Raw genomic sequence first — 24214 nt, forward strand, 5'->3', positions numbered from 1 at the left:
AATGTAAGGGAAAGGAAGACAAGCCTAGTGAATTCCCTCTGACTAAACATGAATCCAGTTCAACTAGTATTTAATATTCACCAATGAGATCAAATTTACATTGTTGTGTATGAGATCTGAATGCAGGCATTATCTACACATTGTTAGAATCAGCAGGCTTCCTTCTGCTCATGACCCAAAGGAGCTGTGTATCAGTGCTCTGCTTATGCTTTGAAGTTGAAATGGGTAAATTGGAAGTTAAACAATCTTTGCATGGAAGTTTAAAAAATAGCATAATGTTTATTTCTTAATGTCATTTATTATGCTAAATGGATATAACTGTATACAGATGAATATACAATATAATTAACTGTCTTCACCTCAAAAATGAAATAATGAGAAAAATAATTGTTTAAATTTTTAAAATTAAAATTCAGTTAAATTCAAAATTAATTGTCCCAAACAAGTCTGTTTTAAAAGTATAATGATATCCTTTGTGATAGATAAATACATTACCAATTTGAAGGAAATAGTGAAATCTAATAAAGGCAAAGGCAATAGAGGCAGTTTAAGCCCCAGAAATATATATATATATATATATATATATGTATATATATACAAGGTAAAAAGACCATATCCAGAGATATATATTCACTATATCATTAACATTTTCAGGTGTTACTTAAATGGAAAAGAACTGCTATGTTTGCTTTGTCCAAATGCTTTTTAGCTGTAATAGCATGAAACCTAGTGAACAGAGCAGTGTTTTAAAAGTGTACATGTAGAATACTTTGGCAAGATAAAATAATTTAAAAAGCATCTCCTTCTCTCAGATTTTCAAGAACAAGTTTTTCTTGTTCCCGTACATTTGCAGCCATATAAATTTGTCTTCAGAATTGATACGTGTAAAGGCCTCATTTGAGAAATATTTGGTTCTAGATACATAGTTAGTGACATATTTGAAAGGATGCATAGAAAATTATCTACAAAGCAGACAATATCGTGGGAGAGAGAGCTGCCTATATGTCTGAAGAGCTTTCTGGTTAATTAGTTCAATAAATTAGAATCTTTCTATTTTTCATAGCAAGTGGATGAAGCAATAGGTATAGTCAAAGATGCTTATTTAATTCCATGTGCATGAAATGTTGAAACTCATGTTAGGCAAGATTTATTCCTTTGAAGACTCTTCACAACAAAGGTACCTCGGAAAAAATAGCATAATTGATGAATTTTTAAAATTGCAGACAGAATAATGGGGGAAAATGTATTGGTGTCAGCAGTGATGGAGCTCATTTGATGCCAGTGGCAAACATAGGTTTGCAGAGTCCTGGTTTAAGTGTAGTCCCTTGTGCATTAGCAATGCTGCATGCTTCATAGATCTTGACTTATATCAAGAAATGTAAGAGAGGAGCTACATAAAGATTTTAACATACTTATAATAATAATTGACTTTATGAAAAATTCTTTAAAAGGGAGGCTCTTTGGAAAAATTTTATTCTGATAGGCAGAACAAGGTTGATTCTATTTTAGTGTAAAATATGCTGGTTTTCTTGTGCCAGAGTACTTGGAAGGTTAGTTGAGCTAAAAGTTACTTTTTTTTTTTCTTTTTTAGGGATAATACTAGATGAAGAAAATACATTTTAAAACAAAAGTTTCTTCCTGAAACTTACATTTTTGGTGGATAACTTTTAGAAAATTAGTATACTCTGTAAGTAATTTGAAAGTCCTCATATTCACATTCTGATTAAGAATGGTAAAGTGACTATATTTATGAAAAAAAGGGCTATATATAAAATCAATTTACAAAATAATATTCATTTTTTTTCTATTTTAAAATATGCCCTGCCTTGCAAAGGAATTAGGTGAAAATAAAAACTTAATCACTTGATCTATTTATAGAAGCCATTCTTTATTAATGTTAAAGACCCTGATATTTATAAACGTGAATTGGTAAGGAGGCTATTTTCCTTTGACCAATATAATGCTCTTTGTCTTAAACCAGCTCAGTTCAGCAAGTCAGCACGCACCCGGTATACGTCAGGAACTACGCTAATAATAAGTTCAGAGGGTGCAAAGAAAGGCACAAAACAGTCCCTTCTCTCAAGGAGCTCACACTCCAACAGGGCAGACAACAGGCATATAACTAACATCTAACTGAAATTGAGCATTTCTTTGAGTTATTTTTAAATATTATTTTGAGAAGACATTTTGTAATTGTTATCAGATTGCCAAAGAGGTCCAGGAAAAGAAAAAAGATTAAGACCCCCTTTTTCTTAATCCTTCTACATCTCAGCTTTCTGGGTACTTGAAGACAGCCTATTTGATATTGGAAAATGGCAGTGCCCCAGTATACAGAAGATTCCAGATCACTTTAAAACGTGACATTAGGAATTTGTGTACCTTTGGCTGTACCTTTTCAAAAATTTACCATGTGTTGAGGCATAAAGACATCACTAAAACATGGAAAAATTAGAAATACTAAATATATCTTACTGATAATTATATAGTACAAATTATATTCAATAAAGGACTGTAAAGAAAGAATGTGAAAGTAATTGAAGACTAAATAACAATTCTAAAGAACTGGTAGGTCAAAGAACAAATTATAGAAACAATACAAAATTTCATCAAAGAAAATGACAATAATGAGGCGGTATACCAAAACTTAGGGGATATTGCTAAATCAATTTTGAGGAGAAAATTTGTCTCTAAATGCTTTCTTCAATAAAAGAGCAGTAATTGAGAGAGGCTAAGATAGCAGAGAAGAGGCAGGGCCTCACTTGACCTCTCTCCCAAACCCTACCAAATACCTTTAAATAGTGCCTCAAAATAAATTCTCGAGTGGCAGAACCCACAAAAGGACAGAAGGAAACAGTTTTCCAGCTCAAGACAACTTAGAAGGTTGTTAGGAAAGGTCTCTTGCATCAAGGTAAGAGTGGAGCACAGTCCACTGCAAACTACTCCCCAGCAAGCCAGTAGTCGGGGGCAGCTGAATTAGTAGCAATTTCCAGACCTCTCGACCCACAGATGCTAAGGGGATGGGACAGCTGGTTAGAAGGAGATTACAGGAGTTCCTTTGCTGCTACTGGGGACATGACTCTTGTTGTATTGCCCATACTTGGATCTGGGTCACAGTCTTGGGTCTCAGTTCCAGGGCAAGAAGAAGCACTAGTATACCAGAGCTTGCAGCCAAGGGGTAACAAGGAGGCTGATCACAATTCCAGGGTTCAAAAGAGTGTTTATGGTCACTTACAGACCAGTGCAAAGTGCAAGAGATCAATAAACACACCTCTCCCTGGATCATATCACTTTAGAAGAATAAAAAGCTTACAGGTCTCCAGATTTACCTCTGAAAACACCTGCACAAAACAACTGAAGCTTAGGATAATGCTTCCTCCACCCTGGAAGCAGGGCCCAACTTTAGCATAGAGTTAAAAGTCAAGACACATGCTGGAAAATGAGTAAACAGGAAAAGATCTAGACTATAGAAAGTTACTATGGTGACAGGGAAGATCAAAACATAAACTCACAAGACAACAAAGTCAAAACTCCTATATCCAAAGCCTCAAAGAAAAATATAAATTGGTCCCCAGGCAATGGAAGAGCTCAGAAAGGATTTTTAAAACCAATAAAGAGAAGTAGAGGAAAAATCGGGGAGAGAAATGAGAGTGATAGAAGAAAATAATAACAAAAAAGTCATCATCTTGGTAAAGAAAGCGTAACACCTTAAAAAACAGAATACGCTAAATCAAAAAGAGGTTCAAAAATTTAACGAAGAGAACAATGCCTTGAAAAGCAGAATTGGCAAAATGGAAAAAGATATACAAAAATTTCCTGGAGAATTCCTTAAAAAGAATTGGCCTGATAGACAAAGAGGTACAAAAATCAACTGATGAAAAGAATACCTTAAAAAGTAGAATTGCCTAAATGGAAAAGGAGTTATAAAAGCTCACTGAAGAAAATAATTCCTTAAAAATTAGAATTGGGCAAATGGAATCTAATGACTTTATGAGACATCATGAAACAATAAAACAAAATCAAAAGAAAAAAACAGCAAAACAATGAATTGGGCATGCAAATTAAAAAAAAACCATGAACAAGTCACATATTCTCAACTATGTAATAGTGTAGAAATTTTGAAAATTAAGGAGTCATTTATAGAATTGAAAGCAAAGAAGACCATCTCATTGGTAAAACGGAGGGGTTGATTTTAAAAAGCAAAAACTAATAGATAAATTAGATGACTAGCTAACCTGACAAAAAAGGAGGGGATGACCAAATTGTTGATATGAAAAATGAAAAAGAACTTATAAAATTTGAAGAGGCAATAAAGGAATTTATAAGAAATGATTTTGCCCAAATATATGCTAACAAAACTGATAACTTGGAGAAAATAGTTGAATGCTTGTAACAACAACTCTTCATGACCTCTTCCTTCATGACAATATTTCTTGGCAGAGATATTGGAGTGTTTGCCATTTCCTTCAACTCATTTTATAGATGAGTAAACTGAGGCAAACAGGGTTAAATGACTCACCCTATGTACTGTGTCACCTAGCAGCCCCAGTTGAATGCTTATAAAAACATAAACTACCCATATAAGCAGAAGAAAAAATAGACTATTTAAATAATGCACTATCAGAAAAGGAAATTAAATATGGCATAAATGAACTTCAGAAGGAAAAAAAAAGCCTTTAGAACCAGATGAATTCTAGAGTGAATTTCTACAAGTGAATTCTAGCAAAAATTCAAGGAATAATTAGTTCTAGTACTACATAAACTTATTATAATAAGAAAAGAAGGATACCTTCCACTCTTTTTCTTTAGCATATATGATAAACACAAACACACACACATGCATATATATATATATATATATATATATATATATAGAGAGAGAGAGAGAGAGAGAGAGAGAGAGAGAGAGAGAGAGAGAGAATCTTGATACCTAAACCATGTAACAACAAAGTAGAGGAAAGAAAATGTGCAGATCAATATCCCTAATGAATGTTGATCCAAAAATTAAAATATTACCAGGTAGCCTAAAATAACATATCAGAAGGACTATACACTATGGCCACATTGGCTTTATAATGACAAGAATATGGTGTTGCTTTAACATAAGAATGACTATAGATATAGTTAACCATATTAATAATACATTTAACAAAAACATAGGCTTATGGCAATAAATACTGAAAAATCTTGAAAAAAATCCAGCATGTTTCTCTTAAAAACTGTAGAAATCATGGGAATACACACAGACGTCTCCTTAATGTAATAAAGAGTATTTATCTAAATCCAGAGCAAGTTTTAAATAATGAAGAAAAGTTAAGAGGCCTTTACAGTAAGATCAGAGATAAAGCAAGAATACTTTTATTATCACTATTATTTAATATAATGTTAGAAATTTTAGATATAGCAATAAGATATGAAAGAAACGGAAGGAATAAGGATAGGTAAAGAGAATACAAAATATCATTTTTTTTGTAGATGATATGATGGTTTACTTGGAGAATTAAAAAATTGAAACAACTTCAGCAAAATTGGAAGATATATGACAAATCGATATTAATCATCAAAATTCCTATATATAATTAGCAAAACCTAGCAAGAACTGGAAAATGAAATTCCATTTAAAAGAAGTACAGAAGCTATGAAATACTTTAATATATATCTTCTGAAATTCATTTAAAGATTATATGAATCTTATCATAATATCCTCCTTGCAGAAGTTGACTGTGACCTAATCAATTAGAAAAATATTAATTGCTCATTTGGATATTGAGTCAGTATAATAAAAATGACATCTGTTTATTTCAGTCATATCCAACTCTTCATAACCCCATTTGGGGTTTCCTTGCCAGAGATACTGGAATGTTTGCCATTCCCTTCTCCAGCTCATTGTAGATGAGTGTACTGAGGCAAATAAGGTTAAGTGACTTGCCCAGGGTCACACAGCTAGTATGTGTCTGAGGCCAGATTTAATGCAGGTCTTCTTGACCCCAGGCTCAGCACTCACTGTTTCACCTAGCTGCAAAAAATGACAATACCATTCAAATTAATTTACTTATTCAATACTATACCATTGAGACTTAAAAAAGAATATTTTATTTAGCTAGAAAAATAATATGTTCATATGGAAGGACAGAAGATCAGAAATCTCAGGGGTAATAATTAAAGAAAGTGGGAAGGAAGCAAATCTATTAGTACCAGTCCTACAAAGCAGTAGTCATTAAGCCAGTTAGGTATTGGTTAAAAAAAAAAAAAGACACGAATCAGTAGAACACATTAGGCACACAACATACAGAAGCAAACATATAAACATAGTATTTGATAAAAACTAAAGACCCTCTTTACTGGGGGAAAGACTCACTATTTGAGAAAAGTTTATGGGAAACTGGATAGTAGTCTGGTAGAAGTTCAGTTTTTTAGACTCCTACCTTGTACCATTTAAGTACAGATTTAAGTTCCAGATGGATATGTGACTTTTTAAAAATAACTCATTAAAAAAATTTTAAGTAACAAGAAAAAATTATCTTTTATATTTATGGATAGGGAAAAGATGTCTAGTGAGAGAGACGTGATAGGATCACATAAGAGAAAATGGACAATTTTATTCATATATAATTAAACATTTTTTTAATGTGGAATAAGGCTATAATTATGGTATTATAATATACTATGATTCTATAAGAAATGATGACATGTATAATTTCAGAGAAAATTGTGAAGAACTTTATCAACTAATGGCAGTTGAAGTGAGCAAAATAAGAACATGATTATTTTATAGAGAAAAACGACTTTGAAATCCTTTAGAACTCTGGTCAATGCTATGATAAACCAGGCTTCTAAAACAATAAAGATGAGACATGCCACTGAACTCCTGACAGACAAGTGATGAGCTTAAAGTGATGAAAGAGACATATATTTTCATTTATATCAAATATAGGAATTTATTTTGATATTAATATCTATTTAATGGACTTGTTTTTCTTGATAGGTTTGTTTTTGGCTAAATGGAGATCAGGATATGGTAATGTGAGAAAATGATTAATTTTTTTTTAAATTGTTACTTGGGGGAAAAAAGATAGTATAATTAACCCTGCTTGAATTTATGTGTACACAGAAATCATGGAGTCATCCTAGGCAGTTCCCTTTTCTTCATCATCCACTGGGTCATTTGCCAAGCATGGTCAATTTTATCTCCACAACATTTCTAATATGTTTCTTCTCCCCCCCTCTTCCTCTACCTCAAACTTTTTAAAAAATAAGTTTAAATATTTTTTCCAATTACATGTAAAATTTTAAAATATTCTTTTTTTTTTTTTAATTTAAGCAATCGGGGTTAAGTAACTTGCTCAAGGTTACATGGCCAGTTATTTCTGGGTGTGGTGCTAAGTATCTGAGCCCAGATTTGATCTGGATCATCCCAACACTGGAGCCGGTGCTCTTATTTGCTGAGCCACTTGAACACCCCTAAGCAATTGGGGTTAAGTAACTTGCTCAAGGTTACAGGGCCAGGTGTTTCTGGGTGGGTGCTAAGTGTTGGGCTCTGTGATCTTATCAGCTCCCAAGGATTTGATTACCATACCTATGCTGATGATTCTCAAATCTACATTTTCTCCCCCACTCTCTCTGCTCATCTCCAAAATAACATCCAGCTGCCTTTCAGAGCTATAAAACAATGTCTAGAAGATACCTTAAACTTGTTCAAAATTGAACTCATTGTCTTTCCCCCAACCCCCTCCTATCCCATCTTCGAGAGGGCAGCACCATCCTCCTAGACTTCCAGTCTCAACCTAGGAATCATCTTGGACTCCTCACTCCCCCTTGCCCCCACATCCAAGCTGTTGCCAAGGTCTCTTGATTTTACCTCTGCAGCAGCTCTAGAATACACCTCTGAGACTGTCCTGACTCTAGTGCAGGTCCTTATCACCTCATACTTTACACCTGTATAATTGCACTAGCTGCTGGTGGCTCTTCCTGCCTCAAGTCTCTCCCCACTCCAGTCCATCCTCCAGTTAGCCACTAAAATAACTCCTAAAATGCAGGTATGATCATGTATGTCCGTCCGTCCCCCCCACCCCTCCGGCGCCCCCTGCCATTCAGTAAACTCCGGTGGCTTCTTGTTGACTCTAGGATCAGTTACAAAATGCTCTCTTTGGCATTCAAAGCTCTTCATAACCTAACCTCCTCCTACCTTTTGAATCTTCTTACCCTTACTCCTAGCCCAGGCACTCTTACATCCAGTGACATTGGCCTTCTGACTTTTCCATGAATAACACACCCCATCTTTTAGTTCTAGGCATTTTCTTCTGTTGTTTCCAGCCTTTACTCTGCCTGCCAACCTCTCTGACCTCCTCTAAGTCCCAACTCAAATCTCATCTTTTACTGGAAACCTTCCCAGCCCTTCTTAATTCTAGTGCTTTCCCTCTGTTAATTATTTCCCATTAGGCTATATATAGCCTCTTTGTACATATTTGTTTGCATATTGTCTTTCCCATTACAGTGTAAGCTCCTTGAGGGTAGAGTATCTTTCCTTTTTGTATCCCCAGTTCTTCCCACAGTCTCTGGCACATAGCAGGTGCTTAATCAATTTTCATTGATTGGATCCCATTTTGTAATCGGTACATTTTATCAGCTTTCCTTAAAACTTGTATGTGGTCAAAGGCAATAAGTATTCATTTTATTTGAGAACAAATACAATGAAATCAGTAAGAAACATGTGCAGTTGGTATCTTGTCTCTGATCTGACTGTTGGACTGGATCAGAGCTGCACAACTCTCCCCCCCTCCCCCGCCCCAAGGCAAGTCAACAAGCATTTATGTAATTGCTTACTATGTGCCAAGTATTGTACTAAAGGCTAGAGATCTAAAGAAAGGAGAAAGTGGGCCTGTGTGCCTGCTTTCATTATACTGATTCTTGAATACATTTTCTCTTCATTGTGAATCAAATTAGCCAAAAGAGCTATGGAATGAGTTGCTTCTGAGAAATGAGTATAATATTGGGATTTGTTTTTCAGAGTATGAAGGCAGTATCTTCTTAGGAATTTTGTCCTCCTTTCTAATTATAAATCATAGGTATTCAAACTGACAGGTCCTTTGAGATAATGTAGCTAAATCTCCTCATTTAACAGATGGAGGAACAGTCCAGGAGAGGGTGTGACTTGTCCAAGGTTGCATAGGTCATATTAGAATAGTGGAGATTTGGGCCACATCTTCCAATTATAAACCTTGGGCTCTGATTACCATAACATAGTTTAGCTGTTAAATTTTCTACTGAACTTGAGGAGAAATGTTGAAATGAGAAAAAAGGATACCATGGTAAGTTCAAATTAAGTTTTCTGTGTTTTCTTATGATGACCTCTTCTTAAATAGTAATTTCTGGACATGGCCAAATTTAAAGAGATGCTGAGTAAGGGAAATATATCTGCATAATTTCTCACCATGATGATATAACTGGTCTCAAATTTTATATAAACTATCAGAGAGTGACACCTAGTGGCTTGTGTTTGTACTAAGTTTTTAGGGTACACATGATTATTCTACCTTCTTTTTCAGAGACCTTTTAAATGGTCCACTACACACCAATCTTCCCAGTTTGCTTATAATGGTTTCCTGTACATAGGAAGCAGTATCATGTCATACCAGCCTCTTGAAAAGAGTCATTACTTATAGGAAGTGACTTAGGGACAAGATCCAGAGGCTCTGGTTTCTCTGTGGCTAATTAATACTTGTGGGTCCCTAATCAGGGTTCTTTCCCTTTGGAAGGTCACAATTTCTTTCACATATCAGTATTGGATTAGATTGTTTCTGTGGTTGCTTTCTACCTGTAAATCCTGTAATCCTTTTTATTTGCATAGTTGCTAAAAACCAAAAGGCTTGATCAGCATACATTTATTTTCATTCTTGACATTTTGTGGAAAATAGACATCTTAGAAGAACCAGCTCCTATATTCTCCATATTTCTAGTTGGCTTCCTTCATATAACTTCCAGCTCAGAAATCCAGAGGTCTTGAATGGTATCAGAACAAATGCAGGTCAGGCCACTTAGTCTCCTACATTTTTCTTCTTGACTTCATGCCCCCAATCATACATTGTTTTCACTTTCCATGCAGTCATCCACCCCAACTAACACCCCATCTGTCTTTTGCCACTGCCTCTGTTGTCCCACCTTGGATCAGCATTCTCTGTAACAAACTTTTATGTCCCATACTCTGGGCTTAGAACCCTCTAAAATCTATGCCACCACTCTTTGGGATGAGTGGGAAGGTTAATCCACTGATATTTAGAACTCTTATCCTGGAGCATAGCCATCTTACTTGCTGGGGGTGGTGGTATGAGGTGTATGGAGTGTTAAAGGAGGACTCACACTTTTGGTGTAAGGGCTTGCTGAGCCCTTTTTAAGACTGCTTATCTACCTTTGGTGTCTTAACGGGTCACCCAGCTCTCACTCGTGGTTCCAAGAAGCTGTTGCATGCACAGTGGTCACACCCCAGCAGATGGGCTAAACCAGGTTTAGGGTAACTGACTGTCTGAGTTAGGAAGATGTCTAGCCCAAGCCTGTGAAGATTACCTCCCAGGCAGAGTGTGCAGAGGAGATAAAAGTTGGGATAGATTCTTTCTAAGGTCCTTTTCAGCCCTAAAATGCTGTGAATGTAACATCGTGACAGGAGACAGCTGGTAGTAGAATAGAGAGAGCTCGGCTTCAAAACCTTTGTTGAAACACTTCCCAGCTCTGAGTCTTCCTTCTTCATCTTCAAAACAAGAAGCTCCCCATCTCCCCTGCCTGTCTTTCAGGGTGATTGTAAGGATTGTAAAGGATGCGATGGGCTAAACCAGGTTAAGGGTCACTGATTGTCTGAGTGAGGAAGATGTCTACCCCAGGCCTTTGAAGACTTCCTCCCAGGCAGAGTGTGCACAGGAGAACAGTTTGTTCCAGTGGCCATGAGTGCAGCTGAAGCAGCTCCTGTGGGGCTTTAGAGCTTAGACATCAGAGATGCTAAGGTGGACTTCAGTGACTCAGGAAAAGAGAGTGGGGATGATGACTTTTTGCATCTCTGTCTCACTTAATCTCACTTAAATCAATTCACATGCAAGTCAAGACATTATCCCATTAGGTCATTAGACCTCTTCAAGCATAAAGGACAAACAACAATGATATGATTGACTTCCCACCGTCTTCCTGCCTACATGTTGCCATATGTACCTTTCTTCTCCCTGTTTTCCATCTCTTACTCTGAGCACTGTAATCAAATAATTGTATCATTGCTTCTGGCATTCCATTCCATTATATTCCATATATATTCCGTTCTAAGGCATTATAATCAACTAAACCCTGACTTGTAACTCCTTATGCTCAACATCCTTTTCTTCCCATTAGAATGCATATTCTTTGAGAGCAAGGACTGTCTCTCTTTGTTTTTGTTTCCCTAGCACTTACTACCATGCCTAGTGCATAGTAAGCACTTAATTAAACACTCATTCATTCAGTTCAATCCTTGAATGTTGAACCAGCTGCATAGAGGAAAGGTTTGAGAATTGGGAAATCCAAATTTTAATCTTGGCTCTCTGGATAACATAAATTTGTATATCTACCTTCCCTTCCTTCTCTGGACACCATTTCCTTAATCTATGAATGATAAAAGTTGGGATAGATTATCTCAAAGGTCCTTTTCAGCTCTAAAATTCTGTGGACATAACATCATGACAGGAGACAGCTCGTAGTAGAATAGAGAGAGCCTGGTGTCAAAACCTTTGCTGAGACACTTCCCGTCTCTGAGTCTCAGCTTTTTCATCTTCAGACCAAGAAGCTCACCATCTCCCATGCCCGCCTTTCAGGGTGATTATAAAGATCCAAGGATGCGATGAATCTTGCCCTGTCTAGCTGCAGACCCAGAAGTAGATTGCAAGAGACTATTAGGTTTGAGGATTCATTTGGTCAAGAACTCCCTCCCCCACTGCACATTTACAATCTTTCTACATCTTAATTTTTGGCTATTCTTTTCCATGTTGTATAAAGTTTCTGTAAAGGACCTAGCCAATATGCTGGAAGCCTTTCTCTGGTGGATATATTTATATTAGCTTTATGGGTCACTGTGACCAAGACACAGCTGCCAGCCTCATGGTGATTAGTCTCTGTACTGAGCTAAGCAGGCTCCTGACCCACAGTCTGCTACTAGGCTAGGCCTGCAACACTAGTAGTAGCAGAAAAAAAAATTCAGTCTAGAAAAAGTAGTGGAGTGGAGTCAAAGGACCTGAGTTCAAATCATATCTCTCCTGATCCTATGTCTAGAGCTAGAAGAGGCATCCAAGGCTATCTAATCTAAGCTCATCATTCAGCAGATAAGAAGGAACACTCTCTGTGACCCAGGGAACTGTACTTCCCTCTCTGAGCCAGTTTCTGCTTCTAAACCATCGTCATAAACTGAGGATGTTGGACTGCCCGACCCTAAGTTTGCTTCTGGGTCTCTAATTCTATGATCTGGTGATGCTAAGTAGAATATTTAGCGCACACATCATGATGTGTCTGAAAAATCTTTACCTCTGTGACTCAGATCTGTGGTTTTCTTCATATGAGTCATCTCCTATATTGGTTTATTTGACGGCCTCTGGTAGCTGTCATCCTGTAATGAGCCTTTCAGCTTGACTAGGGCCTGTGATTCTATGATATACATTATGTTGTATGTATTGTACAATCCTGAATTAGAATGTAACATTAAAAAAAGGGCTTATGACCTAGATTCTAGAGTTTTGGCTTTGCCATTGATTGATGGTATAACCCTAGACAAGTATTAAAACATCTTTGATTGCTTTCCCCTCCTACCTCTGTTTCTAGGTGTAACCCCCATTCCTTAGCTGTTGTCTCACTCTGGATCTCCCTTCAGCACCTGAGACCTCTTCACAATGGAGTAACCATTGGACTCTATGGTCCTACCCTGTTGGCCCCTCCTTTTCCATTGTTCCTTTTGGGGGAGGGTCACTATTTTGGCGAATGGACTAGGTCTGTCAACCTTCATTCCTCTCCCTTGTCCTTCTACTGATCATTATATCGTTGAATGACCATCTCTTTGCCTGGAAGAATATGTTCAGTCTCTCTGGGCATGTGATCCTTGGTTGTAAGCCGAGCTCTTTTGCCCTCCGGAAAATTGAATTCCACTGCCTCTGATCTTTCAGTGTAGAGGCTGCCAAATCCTGTGCAATCCTCACTGTGGACCCTTGATATTTGAATTGTTTCTTTCTGGCTGCTTGAAGTATTTTCTCTTTTATCTGGTAGTTCTGGAGTTTGGCCACAACATTTCGAGGACTTTTCAATTTGGGATCTCTTTCAGCAAGTGTCCAGTGGATTCTCTCGATTTCTATTTTACCCTCAGGTTCTAGTATCTCAGGGCAGTTTTCCTTAACGAGCTCTTGGAGAATGTTGTACAGGCTCATTTTTTCATCATAATTTTCTGGTAGGCCTATGATTCTCAGGTTATCTCTCCTGTATCTGTTTTCCAGGTCAGTTATTTTTTTCTTTGAGTTATTTTACCTCTTTTTCTAATTTTTCATTCTTGTTGTTTTGCTTGACTAATTCTTGGTTCCTCATAGAGTTATTTGTTTCCATTTGGTCAATTCTAGTTTTTAGCAAATCATTTTCCTTGCTTAATTTTTGGAGCTCCTTTTCCATATCATACACTTTTCTTTTTAGAGAGATGTTTTCCTCATTATAATGTTTTTCTAATTCTGCTATTTTGGTTTTGAGAGAATTATTCATTTTGTCTTCTATCTCTCTCATTTTGTTTTCAAAGTTCCTTTTGATCTCATCTAGGAGAGCCTTCTGTACTTGGGACCCATTCCCTGTCGAAGTTTCAGCTTTGGGTGTGGAGTCCACATTGTCTCCCTCTGAGGTTGGTTCTTCCCTCTGAGGATAGTAGGACTCCAGAGTCTTTGTAGTCTGCTTTCTACCCATTTTGAGGCAGGGCCCTAGGCACACCCTTTCTCTAGGATCCCAAGCCTTTACTGTAGAGGGTTTTGCCCTGGGGCAAGAGTTACTATGTTTTCAGGGTCAGAGGGGGGGTTTGGAGCAAGTGAGGTTCACTCTGTCATCTTGGTCTTTGGAGGTCCTGAAAGGGGCTTTTTTTTTTTTTTTAAATTTCTGGGCTATGAAGTGGTAGCCCCAAGAGTGTTTGTTGTCCAGGACAGGGGCCCCTGTATTTGGTTCTTACCTTGCTCTTTCCAGTCCCAGCCCTTTGGTGATAGGCCTGGTAGTGGACCTTGTGGTTGGTGGGAAGACTTGCCCTCTGAGTTGATCAGGCCCCATCAGGCCCCAGCAGGCTCCTTCTGGGCCTGCCTCTGCCTGCCGCGCCTTCCCGGCCCCGGCCTTCCTCTGCGTCTGCCTGATCATCTGAACTTTGAAACCATGGCAAACATCCCCCTTTCAGCTTACTTTTTTGTTCCATGTTCCCCCATTAAAATGTAACCTTCTTGAATGAAGTGACTAGAGCACTGGACTGGAATCAGGAAGACCTGAATTCAAATTCTTCCTTAGACATTTATTAGTTGTGTGACCTCAGGCAAGTCATTTAACTTCTGTTTTTTTCTGTTTCCTCATCTGTAAAATGGGGATGATAATTGCACCTACCTCAAACGGATATTTGTGAAGATTATATCACTTGTAATTTGTAAAATGCTTTGCAAATTTTAAGACATTGTAGAAATGCTAACTACTATTATTATTAGTAGCAGTAGTAGCAACAGCAGCAGCAGCAGCAGCAGTAGTAATAGTAGTAGTAGTAGTAATGACTTTCTTTTGCTTAAATTTGTTTCACAAGTGCTTAGCACTGCCTTGTCTTGCTTTGCTTTCCCCATCGGTGTGAAGGTTGTTAATGGAAACTTTGAGGGATATAGAGATTTAAATGAAATGGTCCATGGGAGAACGCTTCTTGTTCTGGGGAAAAAAGATTCTCCCATTTCAAGGCAGAAGGATGACAGTGACTGAGGCAGGACAACTGACAATATTTCTCTGGATGATCTTTCATGTCTTTCTCAACACACCCCCTCCCCCTAATTAAATAAATCCTTCAAACTTTTGTAGATTGAATAAATCAGCAATGTGTGTTAAGTTTGGGCCATGACTTTTTAATATTTGCTTCCTTCTCTCTTATTTATTTTCTGTTTTCCATTAGACTACTTCCATCATGTCATTCTGTTCGCTTGTTCCCACCTTGAACCTCCTTTGACTGGTGAAGAGCAGAGGCATAGGCCCCATTCCAGAGGATTTATCAGTCAGTGAAGGGGTTGAACTTGATGTCCTCCCTGTCATTTCTTCTAGGTTCCCTGCTTATGCTTCTATGACTTCCCCTTTCTGTGCCTTCTTTTTTTCTTTTAACAACAACACTCTGTAAACTTAGTGTTAGAGAATCTGATCTTCTCCTCTTGTTATGTATTACATATTTTATTATTTCCCCATAATAATAGTGATGATGATGATGATGATGATGATTGCTGCCCTGATGAGGAGTCACTCTCACAGTCTATGCAGGCTCCAAAAATATATTATGAAGTAAATGTGTTATGAAGTAATATATTGTTATGAAAATATTATGAAGTAAATGTAAATAATACAAAAATATTATGAAGTAAATGTAAATAATACTAGGATTCCATACTTTGTTGGAATCATAATCTCATTGGTATGAAGGCAAATATAGTGGAATTCCAAAAAAAGGGAAGGGGACCTAGTTGTACAGAAATATTTATAGCAGCTCTTTTCATGGTGGCTAAGAATTGGAAATCAAAGGGATGCCCATCAATTGGGGAATGGCTGAACAAGTTGTGGTATACGATTGAATTGGAATATTATTGTGCTATAAAAAATGACAAACAGGATGATTTCAGAAAAAATTGGAAAGACTTACATGAACTGATGCATAGTGAAGTGAACAGAACCAGGAGAACATTATATACAGGAACAGCCACATTTTGCAGTGACCAACTTTGATAGACTTAGCTATTCTCACCAATGCAATGGTCCAAACAATCCCGAAGTACTAACATTCTATCCGCCTCCATAGAAAGAACTGATATTATTTGAACACAGACTGAAGCATACTATTTTTCAGTTTCTTTCATTTTTTCTTTTATTTGAATCTTTTTGTACAAAATGACTAATACAGAAATGTTTTTCATAATTTCATATGTATAACCTATAAACTTTAAATAAATAAAAATGTTTAAAAATATATAGTGGAATTATAGTTTGTAGTAGTATTCAAAGGTTAACATCATGATAATTTTCCATCATTGAAGATCACAACTATTTACATTAGACTTTAGCCTCAACTTGTACAATTCTTTTGGGCCTTCCCATGTACCCTGCTGCTGCTGCAATCTCTTATGTGTACCGTGTTTCCCCGATAATAAGACCTATCCCTAAAATAAACCCTCCCCTTACTGTGTAAGATTCCTCTAAAATAAGCCCTCCCCCAAAAATAAGACCTATTGAGATTGCTACTGTAGTGAAGGTGATCCCCTGCGCTCTGCGCTACATGCTACATTACGGTACCCTCTGTATGCACTGCCCCCCCCCCCGTGAAACACACACCGCGCTCCAAGCTGCATCCAATCATAGCTGCAGCCGTGAGCGCGTCATCCTGTTCTTCCCCAGTGATTTGCTTATTGAATAAAGGTACATTTTTTTTTTGTTCACATTTACCTGTTTATTAAAATTGCTGTCAATGTTCATTAAAATAAGCCCTCCCCTGAAAATAAGCCCTCTGGTGTTTTTCTGTCCAAAAAAAATTAATAAGACAGTGTCTTATTATCGGGGAAACATGGTATGTTTTTTTTCTTGACTCTAAAGTTTGAGAAAACAGAGACCTTGTTTTCTCCATTTATATTCCCAGCACTTAGCACAGTACTTGGTCCATAAGAAGGGCTTAGTAAACACTTTTTCAACCATTCACTTGTTTTTTTCTCTGTTTTCCTTTATACATTTCTCCCCAGTGCCCTGGAAGTCTTGGACCTTCATACATAGATTGAATTCACTTAATATTTGCTGGTGACTAACACAGTGTTCAGGCATCTCCTCTGTTACCTCTTCATAGTTACACTGATGGTGTCTTTTGTGAAAGTCATCATTGGAAATGTATTGCCACTTACTGTCATTCAACTCAACCAAACCTTTATTAAGTGCCTATAGTGTGAAAGGTACTGTACTTGGCATCAGGGATACAAAGAAAAAAAGGTCACTGCCTTTACCCTAATGGTGCTTACCTTCTACTGGAGGGATTTGACAGCATCTAGTCAGCAAACATTTATTTACTAAGCACCTCCCATGTACACTGTGCTAGGCATTAGAAGTGAAATAATCCACAATCTTTAGGAACATTACATTCTAATGGGAATGACAACAAGTACATATAAGAATGTATGGAATAAATATAAAGAAATTATACATATAGATATATAAATGCATATATATGTATATTGTATGTATACATAAAGGTGGTTAAGCAGATAGGATACTAGTAATTGTGGAATCAGGAAAGGCTTCTTGTTGAAAGTGGTGCTTGAGTTTATAATGCGATATTCATAGCACCCATTGTGGCTATGAATAATGTTATTGTAGTTCTGAGCCATAAAATGTAACAGACTCTCCACATGGAAGACAGAAACAAAACATTTATTGAAGTACAAGAAAGCTGAATCCCAACACCAGAAAGCCAAATTCATCATAGCAACTAAGAAGTCGGTACACATAACCAATGCAGTGAGCACCGGCATCCCTAAGCCTTCCCTCTGGCAGGCCTTCAAAATAAAACAGGGTCCCTTAAGCAAAAATGCCCCTCTCTCACTGACATTAGCTGTTCTGCCTCCACTCTCTCTGCTTCCAACACTGCTCATGCTCCCCTCTGTTCCTTCCTGCTCAACTCTTCTTGTCCCCTTTCAGCAAACTCCTCCCACCATGGGCTCCATGTGATTGATTATATTTGGCCTATTAAGGGCAGGAAAGGTCTTCAGTTTCCCTTAGGCCAGCTAAGGGGCAGGGAAGATCTTCAGATTACCAATACCGTTACAGAGCTATGTCTTGAAAGAAGAGAGATTGTTTGAGTCTGAGGCGAGAACAGAGGGTAGTCCAGGCATAAGAAATGGTACCTGCAAAGGTGTGAAGACTGGAGATGGAGTGCCATATGTCAGTGTAAGAAGAAGAATATATAATAATGCTAAAGAGTGATGTCAGGGCTAGGTTGTAAAGGGTTTTAAAAGTCAAATAGAAGAGTTTATCAACCAGACCATACTGACCAAACCTGTGGGTTGCCAGAGCCAAACAGAGCAGGCTAGAGACAGGAGTCAGGAATCAAACTAAAGTTCAATTTCAAAGTAAGGGAAATGGCTTGCATTTATCAAGGAGGCAAATTAGACACATGTGCCTGGACACTACCTCTAGCGTGGGGACCCACGTTGGTGTAGGCAGATCTTAGTACTTATACTAGTGTCCACATAGTGAGCTGTAGTCCTAACAATGACAGTTAACAGCAAACAATGTGACAAGTTTGATTTATAGCAGAGCTTCAGGACCAGAACTTGTTCAAGCTTGTCCAGTGCTTTTCTGTGCTCAGAGAACACCTGGTACTGGTCAAAGCAACATAGTAGTAATGTGATTTTTGCCAGAGGGTGAGATCATCCAGAGTGGGAGCACAAAGAATTGTTGTTATGCCAAGCTCAGGGCACAACTTGTTTGCTGGGCCTTAGATCTGGAAAACAGGGTGTCTCTTAATATCTTAACTAGTTTATTTTTGAGGCAATAGGGAACTACTGGAGTTTGTTGTGGGTGACATGGTCAGACCATCACTTAAGAAAAATCATTTGAAGGCTAATTGAAGGATGGTTTGGAATAAGAAGGTACTTGGAGCAGGTAAACCGGTTAGGCCATTTTTGTAGTCTAGGAGAGGGAGGATGAGGACCAGAACAAAGCTGTTATGTAAATAGAGAGGAAAGGTTAGATGTAAGAGATAATTTGAGTGTGGAAATGATAGGAAACCTAAAGGATCTGAAGGTGAAGAAGAGTGATGAATTGCAAAACTTGGAAGATAATAATGCAAACCTTAGTAGGCAAAATGACTGGAGGGAGTAATCATGTTTAGCAGGGGAGGGGGAAAGTCAGGTCAGATCTCATGTAGGAGATGTCATCTGAAGTATGCTTTGAAGAAAATTAGAGATTCTAAAATATGACAGACTGAACACATTTTGGGCATGGAGGACAGCTTGTGTAATGGCGCAGAGATGGGAAATGGAGTGGCATGTGTGAGGAGCAGCAAGAGAACCAGTTTGCCTGGATTATAGAGTATTTGAAGAGGAACTCTCTCTCTTTCTCTCTCTCTCAATATATATATAAAGGCTGAAGTGTTCATATTGGAACCAGGTTAGACTTTAAATAACTTTCCCCTTCACTAGGATATGGAGAGGGCAAAGGGAGCAATATCTGAGAAATGGAGGTCAAGTCAGCAAGACTTGGAAGTTGATTGGTGTGGTCAGTGAGGGAGAAGGAAGCATCAGAGATGACTGAGGTCTTAAACTTGAATGACTGGACAATTTATACCCATAATGTGTCTGGTAATACCTGTGAAACAGTGGATATTATCCAATTTTATAGAGAATAGACTGTATTTGAAATGCACTGACTTGTCCCTAGTCACATGACTAGTTAGTATTAGCCTCAACTTGAACACTGGTTTCCTGACTCCTGGACTAGTTTTGTTTCACCTACAACAGATGCTTTTTCCTTAATCCCCAAACCTCTTTCCTGAATGGAGCCCTCAACAACTCATTTTGAAAGATCTCTCTCCTTACTTCAATGGAGACAGTTGAATGGTGACTCCATCATTTGACCCAGTAACTTCCCCGTTGGCTTTCATTGCCGAACTCCAAACAATTCTTTCTTCTGGAATTGAATGATAGGAAAGGATGGCCATCGAATTCTCTCCAGACATTTTGATAGGCATTTTTGACTATCTACCAATGGTTGTTGGCTTTTAAAAAATTCTGCGACACCAAATGTTAAGGTAGTAACAGTGATAATGACAAAAGAATTAACAAGCTTGTCAGTTAGCAAACATCTGTTTATTCAGTGCCTGCTCTGTGTTAGGCACTGTGTTGTGGGTATAAACAAGGGGGAAAATATGGCACTTGCTCTCAAGGAGTTCACATTTTAATGGGATAGACAGCATGTACATAGAAGATATACACAAAGTAGGTGAAGGATAATCTCAAAGGGAGGTTGTGAGCAGCAGGTGGAACAGGCCTCCTGCTGAAAGTGAAGTTGGAGTCATCTTAAAGAAGTCAAGTAAACCCGGATGCAGAAGTAAAGATGGAGATTACAGAGAACAGCCAGTGAAATGTCATTTGGGAAGCTGGAATGTCATGTATTAGGGAACAGTTAGCAGGGCAGGACAGCTGGATCATAGAATCTGAGGAGGGAAAGCAGAGTGTAGGAAGACTAAAAAAGGTTGGAAAAGGGTTGTGAAAAGCTTTAAATGCCAAATGGAAGCTTTTATATTTGATCCTGGAAGTAAAAGGGATTGCTGAAGTTTATTGAGTGGGGATAGAGGGAAGTATGACATGATCAGAAAAGTCACTTTGTCAGGTAAATGGAGGTTTGATGGGAGTCGGAAAAGACCTGTGGAAGGGAGACCATAGGAAGTTATTGCAACAGTTCAGCTGAGAGATGATAGAGACCTGAACTAGGGTGGTACTTGTATAAGTGGAGAGAATAGGACATAAATGAAAGATTATATGAAGGTGGAATGTACAATATTTGATAGTAGATTGGACAAGTGAGAGGAGTCAAAGTTGTTACCAATGTTGTGGGTCACTGGAAGGATAAGTGGTACCCTGAACAGTTACCCTGAAGTAAAGTTGAAAAATCAGAAAGTATTGGGGGAAAATGAGTTCAATTTCAGACATGTTGATATTGAGATACCTATGGGATATCCAGTTTGAGATGCAGTGTAGGCCTAGAGTTCAAAGGAGAAAGATTATGGCTTGATATATTGTTCTGGGAATCATCTTCAGAGAGATTATAATTGAATTCATTGGAGCTTATGAGATCAAGCAAAATAGTATAGAGAAAAAAGTGACCCAAGACAGAGCCTTGGGGGAGAGCCAGGGTCAGTGGGTATAATTTGAATAAAAATTCAGAGGAAGGAGACAGAATGATTAATCTCACTTATAAGGAGTCCTATGATAAGGACCTAGAGAGGAGAGTTTGGTTAATACCTAGGAGATGAGATAAATGATAAGGAGGTATGACTGACTTGGCATTACTCTGTATTTATATATCTGTTTTCTAAGTGAGTAAACAGAATCTTAGGGAAGTTCACTTTAGTTTTGGGAGGAGCTTTAGAGAACCTCCAATTTCACCCTTCTCTGGCCCTACTCTTGAGTTTATCTTGTCTTTACTAGACCATGGTGGACTGAACCGAACACAATACTTCAGATGACATTGGAAAGGGTCACAGTACCATGGGACTAATCATCTCTTCATTCCTGGAAACTTTACCCCTCTTAACCCAGTCCAAGATCCCATTAGCTTTTTTTGTTTTCCAGATCACACTGCTTACTCACATTGAGCTTGGGGTCCATGAATACCCTCCTGTCTTTTTTCAGATAAAGTGCTGTTTCTCCCATATCTTATAATTATGAAGTTGATTCTTTTACACCCAGGTGTAAAACTTGAAAATTCAGTAGCCATAAATGTAATCTTATCTTATCCCTTCAAGATCTTTTTGTAATCTAGTTAGCTATTCTCACAGGTCTGAGTCATAAGCAAATTTGAGGAGCATCCCATTTATGTTGTTGAGTTGCTTTTCAGTCTTGTCTGACTTTTTGTGACCCCATTTGGGGTTTTCTTTTTTTATTATTATTTTTTTCTTTATTAATTTATTTGTTTACTTTGAGTTTACGAGTTCCCCGGTTCTTTGAGTTTCAAATTTTCTCCCTCTCCCCCACCCCCACCCACACACACAAGGCAGCATACAATCAGGTATAGGATCTGCAGATACTTTCACATTAGACATTGATCAGGTTGAAAGGAAAGATTGTAATGGATGGAATGAACAGTGGGAAAGAGGAAATCAAACCAAACAAGAAAGAGAAAGAGAGCAGGTAATTTGCTTTAATCTGCATTCAAACTCTGTTCTTTCTGGTTCTTTCTCTGACTGTAGACATCTCTCTCCATCATGAGTCTTTTGGAGTTTACTTATAGCCCTGCATTTCTGAGAAGAGTCCAGTCTATCAAAGTTGGTCGTCACACATACATTGTATCTGTAATTGTGTACAAATTTTTCCTGGTTCTGTTCTTCTCACTCAGCATCAGTTCATATAAGCCTCTCCGAGTAGATATGAAGTCCATCTGCTCTTCATTTCTTATGGCGCAGTAGTATTCAATTACATTCATATAACATAACTTGTTTAGTCATTCCCCAATTGGTGGGCACCCCCTTAATTTCCAATTCTTTGCCACCACAAATAGAGCTGCTGTAAATATTTTTGTACATATGGGTCTTCCCACTTCTGTGATCTCTTTGGGATACAACCCTAGAAGTGGTATTGCTGGGTCAAAGGGTATGAAATTATTTATAGCCCTTTGGGCATAATTCCAGATTGCTCTCCAGAATGGTTGGATCGGTTCACAACTCCAGTAGCAATGTATTAGTGTTCCAATTTTTCCACATCCTCTCCAGCATTTATCATTTTCCTGTTTTGTCATCTTAGCCAATCTGACCGGTGAGATGTGGTACCTCAGAGTTGTTTTGATTTGCATTTCTCTAATCAATAGTGATTTAGAGCATTTTTTCATATGCTTATAGCTATCTTTAATTTCTTCCTCTGAGAACTGTCTGTTCATATCCTTTGACCATTGATCTATTGGGGAATGACTTGTATTCTTATAGATTTGACTCAATTCTCTGTATATTTTAGAAATGAGGCCTTTATCAGAGACATTGGTTGTAAAAATTCTTTCCCAATTTCCCACTTTCCTCTTAATCTTGGTTACATTGGCTTTGTTTGTACAGAAGCTTTTCAGTTTCATGTAATCAAAGTTAGCCATTTTGCATTTTATAATGCTCTCTAATTCTTATTTGGTCATGAAATCTTCCCCTCCACATAAATCTGACAGGTAAATTATTCCTTGCTTTCCAAGTATCATCCTTTATACCTAGATCATGAACCCATTTAGATTTGGTATACGGTGTTAGATATTGGTCCGTGCCCAGTTTCTGCCATACTATATTCCAGTTTTCCCAGCATTTTTTGTCAAATAGTGAATTCTTATCCCCAAAACTGGGGTCTTTGGGTTTAGCAAAGAGTAGATTATTATAGTCATTGCTGAGTCTCGTGTACCCAATCTATTCCATTGATCCACTGCTCTATTCCTCATCCAGTACCAAGAAGTTTTGATGACTGCTGCTTTATAATACAGATTAAAATCTGGTATAGTTAGGCCACCTTCCCTAGCATTTCTTTTCATTAATACCCTTGATATTCTGGACCTTTTGTTCTTCCATATGAATTTTCTTACTATTTTTTCTAGGTCTGTAAAGTAAATTCTTTGGTAAATTGATTAGTATGGCACTAAATATGTAATTTAATTTAGGTAAAATTGTCATTTTTATTTTATTAGCTCAACCCAGCCTTGGAGCAGTTGATGTTTTTCCAATTAGTTCTGACTTTATTTGTGTGAAAGTGTTTTGTAGTTGTGTTCATATAGGTCCTGGCTTTGTTTTGATAGGTAGATTCCCAAATATTTTATAATGTCCATAGTAACTTTAAATGGGATTTCTCTTTCTATCTCTTGCTGTTGGATTTCATTAGAAATATACAGGAATGCTGAGGATTTATGTGAGTTTATTTTATATCATGCTACTTTGCCAAATTTATTATCTCAAGTAGTTTTTTACTTGATTCTTTAGGATTCTCTAAGTATATCATCATATCATCTGCAAAGAGTGATAGCTTGGTCTCTTATTTGCCTATTTTGATTCCTTTGATTTCTTTTTCTTCTCTAATTGCTACTGCTAACATTTCTAGTACTAGATTGAATAAGAGGGGTGATAGTGGACACCCTTGTTTCACTCCGATCTTATTGGAAATGTTTCTAGCTTATCCCCATTACATATAATACTTGCTGATGGCTTTAAATAGATGCTATTTATTATTTTAAGGAAAGCTCCACTAATTCCTATACTTTC

The 24214-nt window shown here is 37.6% G+C and overlaps 1 protein-coding gene across 3 annotated transcripts in view; it reads left to right on the forward strand.

Annotated features, from left to right (window-relative positions):
* LOC138165359 (FAS-associated factor 1) overlaps positions 1-24214 on the forward strand; it is a 419204-nt gene that overhangs the window by 111731 nt on the left and 283259 nt on the right. The gene's annotated exons all lie outside the window — the stretch shown is intronic.

Source organism: Petaurus breviceps, unplaced genomic scaffold (assembly GCF_028583685.1).
Source record: "Petaurus breviceps papuanus isolate PSGF00001 unplaced genomic scaffold, PetGlider_PUasm1.0 208, whole genome shotgun sequence".
NCBI classification, from domain to species: Eukaryota; Metazoa; Chordata; class Mammalia; order Diprotodontia; family Petauridae; genus Petaurus; species Petaurus breviceps.